This window comes from Rhinopithecus bieti, unplaced genomic scaffold (assembly GCF_001698545.2).
Source record: "Rhinopithecus bieti isolate Rb0 unplaced genomic scaffold, ASM169854v2 scaffold_1060, whole genome shotgun sequence".
Lineage (NCBI taxonomy): Eukaryota > Metazoa > Chordata > Mammalia > Primates > Cercopithecidae > Rhinopithecus > Rhinopithecus bieti.
In genome coordinates, this window is record NW_016803381.1 from 816,926 (window position 1) to 826,762 (window position 9,837).

The following is a 9,837-nucleotide window of genomic DNA, read 5'->3' on the forward strand; positions in this document are numbered from 1 at the left end:
CAATTTCATGATCAAACTTGAACAGACGAGGAGTTATTTATCATGGATGAAAAAAGAAAGTGGATACTTGAGATGGAAACTACTCCTGGTGAAGACGTGAACATAGACGAAATCACAACAAAGGATTTAGAATATTCTGTAAACTTAGTTGATAAAGCAGAAGCCAAGTTTGAGATAATTGACTCCAATTTTGAAAGAAGTTCTACTGTGAGTAAAATGCTGTCAAATAGCCATATGAACTACAGAGAAATCTACTGTGAAAGAGTCAATGTGCCAAACTTTATTGTTGTCTTATTTTCAGAAATTACTACAGCTACCCTAACCTTCAGAAACCACCAACTTCATCAATCAGCACCCATGAACATCGAGACAATACCTTTCACCACTAAAAGTATTACAACTTGCTGAAGGTTCAGATGATCACTAACATTTTAGCAGAAAATACTTTTAAATTAAGCTATGTACATTTTTTAGTCATAATCCTCTTGCACACTTAATAGACTATAGTGTAAACATAACTTTTCTGTGCACTGGGAAAACTAAAAATTGTGTGATTTATTGTGGTGGTCTGAATGAAACCTGCAATACAGCCAAGATATGCCAGTACAATGACATCTAATTTTCCTTGAATTGCATTTTTTGAGTCACTAAACATCCCTTCATGTGCTTATTGGTCTATGGCTTCTTGCTCTCCCCATTTTCCTTTGGTTGTGCTTTTTGTCTCCACGGTATGCCTGTACACACAATATCCTTTGTCAATCAGACTCACTTATATGATAATAGTATAACGACTATTACATTAACAAACACACTATACATTTTAAACTCCATATACAACTCAAAGAAATTGTGAAATTAAAGCAATGAAATAGGACATTCTTAAAATTCTAAAATGGTACACTTACTTGGAGTTGGTTTTGGTTTGTCTAAAAAGGAAAAAAGAAAAAAAGAAAATGAGTGATAATTTTCTATCTATTGGTGATATATCAGCCCTTTATATTTCCCATTTTGCTTTTACAGTAAAATAAGACTAAATATATCAACAATGAACAGTAGGGAATGCATTTTAGTAATTTTAAATCATTCTCCCAAAGAGTTTCCCACAGAACAGTAAAGCCTGAAAGTGTGGAATCTTTTTTGGTCTCTTTTTTATTCCTGTAAATCTCATATTTGATTTGATACAATATTAATGAATGCTCACAAAAATCTGAACTTCTTACTGTTTCTGAAATGACACAAAATATATATTCTGCCACAATACTTTTAGAATACATTTTAATATTAATTTATACTCACAATATTAATTATTAATATTAATTTATACCAACTCTCCCAATCCAGTATGTTGAACAATAAAGCTCCTTTATAAAATCTCAAGCTCAAGAATGAAGGGGTGGAGGTAAAAAAAACGTAAAGACAGTTCTATTTATCCAATATAACATGTGTTCTAAAAATAGTACTTAACTAAAAGGCATGTAACTATGTCATCTTGCATCTAAAGTTCTATTTCTCCATAAAATAGTTAGAAAAGATTTAGGCTAATGATTGCAAGTTTCGAATCCATTCTAAAATTAGTCAAAGAACTAATATCGTTAATCGGAGGGGGTAATACCAAATTGATCCACATTTTTGTAGAAAGCCAATTAGGTAATACTATACAAATTACATTTAATATACCCTATTACTAAAAAAAAATTGCTCTTTAACGAATTTTTCCGCCCATAAAAGTAAAAAACTAAGATCTACTTGTTAATTAAATTAAGGGAGAGTCTTTAAAACACTTCAACATATGTCAATTAGAGTCCCTAATTAAGTAAACTGTGTACAAATATTACAATAAAACAGTGTTTTATAAATATTTTATGTGGCTGATATAAAAAGAAGTTTCAAGACATATTCTGAAATAGACAAAGTTAATGACAGGATAATTTATGGCATGTCAATATTTGTGTAAGAAAAATAAAAGAGGCATATATTTATATATATATATATTTGTACAGGTAGATAGATAATGCTAGAAGGATACATTAGGAAATAACAGTGATTACCTATGGAAATTATCAGATATTTTTGAAATGAGAACTGGTAGAATTTAACAAAAGAGAGAGAGATTTTTGCAGTTAGCTTCCTATGTGGCTCAGTGTTTGAACCATGTGAAGTATTACATATTGTAAAAACTGAATGACATTTTAAAATAATTAAGCTAACTTTTAGAATGGGGTAACTTCTCTTTTAAGAGGATATATCAAGCTGAAATTCACAATTTGTGAAATTTAACCTATGTAATTTGATAGGATATTTTAAAACTATCAACAGTTAATCAACTTCATTACTATGGTAAATTATATTAATATTGACAACAGTGAAATACTGAATATTTTGGAAGGACCTTGTGAATCATAAAAGCATATCTATTTTGTTAATTTTGACTGTCATTATTGCATGTTTGGCAATCCATGTTTGATTGACATCAATATTGCCCTTAGGTCAGATAAACTAGATTATACTACAAAACAACAGGACCACACATCACCAGGAAACACAGTGAAAATCACTTGTATGCATTACTTTAATTTTGAATATAATAAAATAGTGAACCTAAGACAGAATATAAACCAAAATGGTGAAACACCTGTTTTATAGACGGAGGTTCTCTTTCTTGATGTTCAGCTTTTTCTAGAGAAAGAAATCAAATTTCACTGGCAATCTGTGGATTCTTCAGCAAATATTTCTTATTTACATATTTGCAAGTGATCCTCAGTTTACCCAAGAGGCATGCCCCAAAGCTGTTTTCGTGTAATTTGAAACAAAGAAAGCATATTGCCATAAAAACACATTATAAACAGGGTTAGGTTAGGTTCATTCTCAGGACACCCAGGGAAATACTTTTTTCTACATTTGGCTGAAAGACAGTATCAGGGTTTTATCTCTTTGGGGGCTGTGTTGTATAAGAGGATAGAATATGGCAAAGAGGAGAATAAGAATACTGTTTTATTTGCTGAAAGTTGAGTCATTCTTTAGGGACATTTTTAGTGGACGTTATTTGTCTTTGGCATTTTACCAATTCCTCTTTTTTCCTCTCTGCCTAGCTACCTTCTTGCCAGTAAGAAGCAATGCACCGCTGAACACTAGTTTCTTATTGAAAATTTAAACTATATCTGTTGTATTCCAGAGAGTAACACATTTTGTATTTTTTTGACCCTTACCACCCTCCCTTTCCAGGTTTTCTTAAAACTCTCATAGCTGAATCTCAACTATTCTAGGATATGACAAAATGAAATAAAATGTATGAGTAATTGACATCCCTCTTAGTTCTCTGAAAATATTTGAATTGAAAATTTTAAAGAGATCATTCTCTTTCATCAAAAGTAGAATTTAAAGTCAACCATATAGGTGGAATATCTTGAATGGGATTGAGAATATCTGTCAGTTGAGTAGGACTCTGGAACAGACCAAGTATTACCTCTAATGACCTCTAGGATCAGTTCTTCTGAGCTGTTCTTGATCTTTACATGTCCTTTCTTTCCCTCACTCCTGAATTTGGAGTTTCTCTAAAATTACTATTTTTCCCCAAATCATGCACCAACAGTGAAGTAGGTGGGAAGATGTGGGACCCCAGGTGTCATCAGACTAAACAGATATTTGTAAATTAGGAACTGATACCTTTCAAGAATAAACTTCCATGAACTGAATTTGCATAAATGTTATAGTAAATAAGCATTCAAAATAAAAGAAAATGAAGAAGTCAATATTCAAGGTATTAAACTGTTATAACAACATCAAAAATAAATCGAGGGAACAATAATAATATAAAACATATATTCAAAATACAATTCACAGGTTCTAGGATGTGAATATGTTCTGATTAGAGCCATGCCTTTGTGCTATATATCCTAAACCATGTATATGTATTCCTAAGCTGTGTCACACATTCACCTTTGGACCTTGTGAAGCTATTTTGCATGCAAGAGCCAGAATATATTTGATCAAAAGCCATTCATGCATTTGTCTAAGCTTGTGTTCCACACATGTACCCCATTCAATGACCAATATCACAATTTTGACACAATATTGAATATATTTACTACCACAGTGGGTAAATATTCATGCCTTCCTGAGTCCAAAAGTCATCTTTAAACTCTCCATCACTATACTTTCTGTGTTACACCTGTACAGTGAAACGAAGGATCTTCAAAGTTCACATTCATGAGGACATTTCATAATTATAATGGACCAATGGCAAAATGTTTATAATTAAATGGATTTCTAAATGCCAAAGTTTACCTACAGTTTAATTAATGCAGCTTAAAGTAAAGAGATTAAAAACAGTATATGGTTCATAACACTGACAACTGTATATCATTTCATTTTCTTTTGTTATTCATTACGTGTGATTAAAAGATTTCCCACCTACCTGAACTTACTGTGAGTGGTATTTCATAGCCTATAAGGATTCCCTCTTTTAATGAACAATAGTGACACACTTTTACTTTTGTATAGTTATAGTCATTAATTAGTAGTGAAACACAAGAATGTTAAATCAATGCCATAGCAATAACATTAATTTACCACGAATAACAATTACATAGCAATCACATTAATTTATCATTAATAGTTATTTAGCCACAGGCAACACTGAAAATAACATTTTTCTTAAAAAAAAACTAAGCAAATTGTTAAAGCTGAAATGGTCAAGCGATATTTCTCAGGTGTTATTCTATTCATCTCTTACTTGCTGGCTTGGGCTTGGCTGTGGAGAATGGAGGGAAGCACATGGCGTATTGATGAGTACAAACCATGGAAAAACTGTTTAGTATTTGTATTTACTTATTCTTAGCTTTAGGTCCCCTTCTTAGGTTAAGCTTAACCTGTTTTCTTTGACCACTAATATTTTACTGTCAGCAAATACATTAATTGAACTGCAAAAAACTAGTAAGACATGTTATGCACATAAAATTTAAAATAATCTATATATTTGAGTCACAAATACATTGAGCTAGCTTCTTCATAATTCCCAAACATCCATACAACTGAATAAGATACTCAGGTGGTCATATTAATACCTCAGGGTACAAATTAAGCAAACACTTACTAAAATTATAAACTTAGGCAGTAGTTGGAATAAAGGACAATGGTCATATAAAGTAATGTGAAAATGGCCTAATGAGATTTCTTTCTTTCTGCTGATAAACTAGTCTATAATTTCTATAAATAATTAGATCTCTCCTGATTTCTATTATATTTTTCCTCCAAGAAACTATTTAAATCCTTATTATCTGATTATCTCAGGAGAAAAAAAAATGTTTCACAGAGTTTTTCTTTTGGAATGATTATTAGTAAGAGACAAGGTTCTCTTCATGGCTGAGGTGGGTAGGATTTCTGTCTTGGAATCAAATGAGGAGGTTTAGTCACTCAGATGTGAATTGATTTCAAGACTCATAAGTTTTCTTTTTCCTTACAGGAAAAACTTCTNCTTTTCTTTTCATATGAACTAATGAGACACGGAGTGCTTTCAGTTTAACATTTTATGTTCTGTTGATGATTCTTTAAGGCAGACTTTAAAGTTATATAACCATATACCTCTCTATGGAGCTTTCATGGAAGTAAATTATTCCAGCTCATTTATAAACAGCAGGAGGAAATGTGGTTTAAAAATAAGATTAAACACCTACGTATACATGATAATGCATTATATAGATTTTCCCATGAATTACACATAAGCTTAGGTCAATCACACTTAAAGTTATGCTACTCTAGTTATTATTTTTTAATAAAAATTATATTGAACACATTTTAGTTATTCTCAAGAATTCAGAATGTTAGAAATTATGGTACTAAAAGTCTGCACACTTCAGTGAAGGTGTGTGTGTGTGTGTCTGCATGCACACATATGCATGCACCACATATCATATAAGACATAAAAAGGGTATAAAATACCTTATTTACCTGTTTTTTCTATTGTGACAGCTTTTACCTGCTTGAGAAGTTTTTCTTCTGTGATAGGAAAAAACGTTAACACAAGTAGGGAATTTGAATACATCAGTGACGTATTTTAACCATGATTTTGTATTCTTTTGAAATAGTACCAATGCCAAGGAAAACTTGTTGCCTCAATAAAACAAGCAAATAATATCTTCTATTCAAATTGGATGAAAGCACAAAGAAAATCTGTCCAGCTGAAATGTCCTTTGCAGCTATCTTGCTATAGAAGTTTTCCTAACTTAAACTGCTCCCTAACGTGCCAGTATGAACTCTATTTTTCACTTTCACTGTATTTCAGTGTATTTATCTGCCCATAGGTACTGCCTTATAAAATACATGTTCCCTTTCTGTTATTAAATTAGAATAGGAAGAAGCAATTTTTGATCTTCTTGTGCCGATACCTCCCTGGGAACCCAGGAATAGGCGGAGAACCCAAATTTTTTACAGTGTGAAGCTGGGGAAGAACAAAGTTGATACATTTGCTGGATGTCCTCTGTTCTCAGTGATTTTTCATAGTCAAAGATGTTTGGGTCAAAGTAAAGAGATTATTGCCCTGATACTACATGAAATTAAACTTCTCAAGCATTTCGCACTGGGTATGAATTGACTGATCAAATATCCTAAGTAGAAATTTTCACTGGATGACAGAATTTAAAGACCATGATGGTGTAACTGAAGTAAAAGAGTCGTTCCTACAAGACAATGCATTTCATGTATGCTCAGAGACTAAAGTCTGTCACTTCTCTTTATTTCACCTCAAATTGACTAATATTTGGGACATAAGAAAATAACAGTGTTTCATGTAACGAGGAGCTTCTAAAAGTTGTTTCTAACTTTCTGCTTTCCTCAATACAGACAGCTCTTCTCACCTCTCCACACTTCAGCCCTGCTTTCCTTATTCCTATATTTTCTGTTGTTGGTGTCTAATAGTTTTTTTATAGCATATGGAAAACAAATCAAACAGACTAAAACCCATTGTGTACAGATTTTTTAAAGTACAATTTATAAAAGTAAGCAAAGGATTTCCTAAGATTTGCTTAAAGAAAGTATGTTTTTCACTTTTCAAAGATTCTGGCCTAACTATATTCACAACATTGGGTACATAATTCAGCCTGGAATGAAAAATAATATTCTACAGAATAATTGGGGCTTGGGTGGCCTCAAAATTAAATTCATATTTAATTAGCTGAAATAAAAACTTGTTTCTATTCTTAAATAAAATTAATTCATAACCTTGTTTTGATAAATTATGTATCTTTTTTTTTTACAAGCAGAACACATTAGCTTACTTCTACTTTCTACAAAATGCAAGACCAGGAATAAAAAGAAAAGAAGAAAGTGAGGGAAGGGTGAAGAAAAGAAAGAGTCAGGAAAAGAAGCAGGGAGAAATGTTGATTTCTTCAGCATTTTTAGGACTTGGAGAGTCTAAAATGATCGTATTTGAATAAGCCAATCTGAATTACAAGTTTGGTCAGAATGCCGTGCCCAAATCAGAATAAAACAGCAAGTATAGAGCCCATTCATCTAAGTGTTGGGTGACTATGGTTTTTGTGCAAAGCTAACTCTCTGATGGGAAGGGAAGAGTAGTTGTCTATAGTTACTCTCACTGGTTAAGTTCTTAGTACAAAAAAAAAAAAAAAAAAAAAAATTCTGAAGATGACTAATTGGAGATGGTCCAAGAAGGCTGAATGTCCAAATAACTGTAGACTTGCCTCTAAACTCTTACTTTGCTAAAATTATAACCATGAGCAGACAATATGAGACTTACAAAATACCACCTGCAAAATACCGGGTTTACCATGAGAAACAGTTCTTTTCTTGGTTTCACTAGGTCATTGTTCTGAAAATAATAAAAAGAAATCTTTTTAGGTATTGGGAGGCTGGGAAATAATAGCAAATATTAGCAAATGTGCCCATAGAGAAAAATATTTCTGAAACTCATATCAGCCTTGTTTCTTGTTGTTATATGTTTTTAGTCATTGTTAACAATATGCCAAGAATTCTTATTTACAAATATTTTTGAAACTATAGTTTTCAAAGCATAGGCTGTAATAAAACATGAATATAAAAGTACAGATTGAAAATACATGATTTTGAAAACATTTCAAAATTTTTTGTAAAAAATTCTACATAAGCATAAAAGATAAAATTAACATACATACTGTGTATTTGAACTTTTCAGATACAGCTAAAAGAATAAATAAATAACATATTAGATTAAATTACCTGCAAAATGGAGTATTTACCAACAACAAATATAATTGGTTATTGTAAATAGAACTAGGCATAACTAGTTTTAAATAGCATTGGGTTTCTGGTTAAAGTAAAACTGGCAAACATACAAAATGCTTTTATCTGGTAAAACATACCCACTTACAGCAAATAAATATAATCAAGAAAATAAATAATAAAATAATAATAAATCATAATAATATTTGTAATGTAACAAGGCTGCTATGAGCCTTGATATATTATAAATATATCACAAGAGCAACTATATCCAAGCTTATAATCAGCTGCCAGGTAAGTTCTGGTGAGAATTCAGGGGCTGAGGTACTATTGAATATATGTCTAGATTTTGATTCTTGATTTGTTGATGTTGAAGAATCTTGCTAAGTAACCTTTTATAATGAAGAAATAGCTACCATAGAGCCTGAGGGTTTTTTTGAACTTGCCTCAGGTCAATAGCTAGTTGGTACCAGAGGTACGACTTAAACACTAAATAACAATACAGACTTGGAAAGGTCATCCTTTTTTTTAGATCAACCTTCTAATAAAATGATAGCATTTTAGGGACAATCTCTTAATGGGAGCACCCAGGGTTTGGTGAAAATCAGATGTGGGGCAGACCCCTAGCTTCAAAATAGATTAACTTGAAAATCCTGGAATAATAACTTATTTTCTGAACTTGATCTATTGAACTGCTTCTTCAGATATTGAGTATAGATAATAATTGCCATGCTGTCTGTTTCTCATAATGATATGATGAAAGTAAAAATCCTATGCTGGTCCTTAGCTCACAATAGATGCTTAATAAATTCTTGCTCTCATTCCCTTCAAACCACAATAGTCTATAACTTTATGATTTTATGATTCTGGTATATTACTGGAAATACTTCAGAATTATGAAAACAAAGCCACCAGAATTATCGAAATAAAGCCATAAGTTAAACATGATTATTATTAATTTCATAAAAACCTTAGAAATGTCTAAAGAAACCTGCAGTCTCTGTTGAGATTTATTTAAGGCCATTTTCTAGATGCTTTTGTCTAGGGAATATTTCCATTCTCACCTAATCCAGTGCTATAAAATCATGTTGAGCAACGGAGTGGACAAAGTAATGAGGAACTTGGAGACTCTGTGCATGTCTCCCTAGTGAGATGTAAGCCTCTTTTAGTACTTAACAAAATAAAGGTAATGTCAACTCTGAATCTATATAAAATAAAGCTCGTGTTACCTGGTTTTGCTTCTTTTTTAATTTGGGGCTCTGAGGGAGAGAAAAGGCAGAAAATGTAAAACCTGAAAACATAAACTGGAATACAAATTAATTTTTAGAAATAACTTTTTTGGTTATCATAATTGGGAGGCTGAGGCAGGAGAATTGCTTGAACCCAGGAGGCAGAGATTTCAGTGAGCTGAGATCATGCCACTGCCCTCCAGCTTAGGTGACAGAGCGAGACCCCCTCTCAAAAAAAAAAAAAAAAAAAACTAAAATTTATTCCAGTTTTACGCTGGTTTGCCAATGGTGGACTATTAAACACAAAAGAAAAACATGCTTTGCACTTGTCTGTCAAGTTGTTGGTATAGCTAGTTCTTTTAAATCTAAATTTTCTACTTTTTTCTAAGATGATTGT

General features: G+C 31.9%; 1 long non-coding RNA gene across 1 annotated transcript; it reads right to left on the reverse strand.

Annotated features, from left to right (window-relative positions):
- Window positions 1–904: 904 nt before the first annotated feature.
- On the reverse strand, window positions 905–5,997 carry LOC108535676 (uncharacterized). Its single transcript, XR_001887294.1, has 4 exons — window positions 5,947–5,997; window positions 4,733–4,750; window positions 2,633–2,676; window positions 905–926 (listed from the first exon to the last, which is right to left on the reverse strand). It is a non-coding gene; the product is annotated as an uncharacterized LOC108535676 (long non-coding RNA).
- Window positions 5,998–9,837: the final 3,840 nt, after the last annotated feature.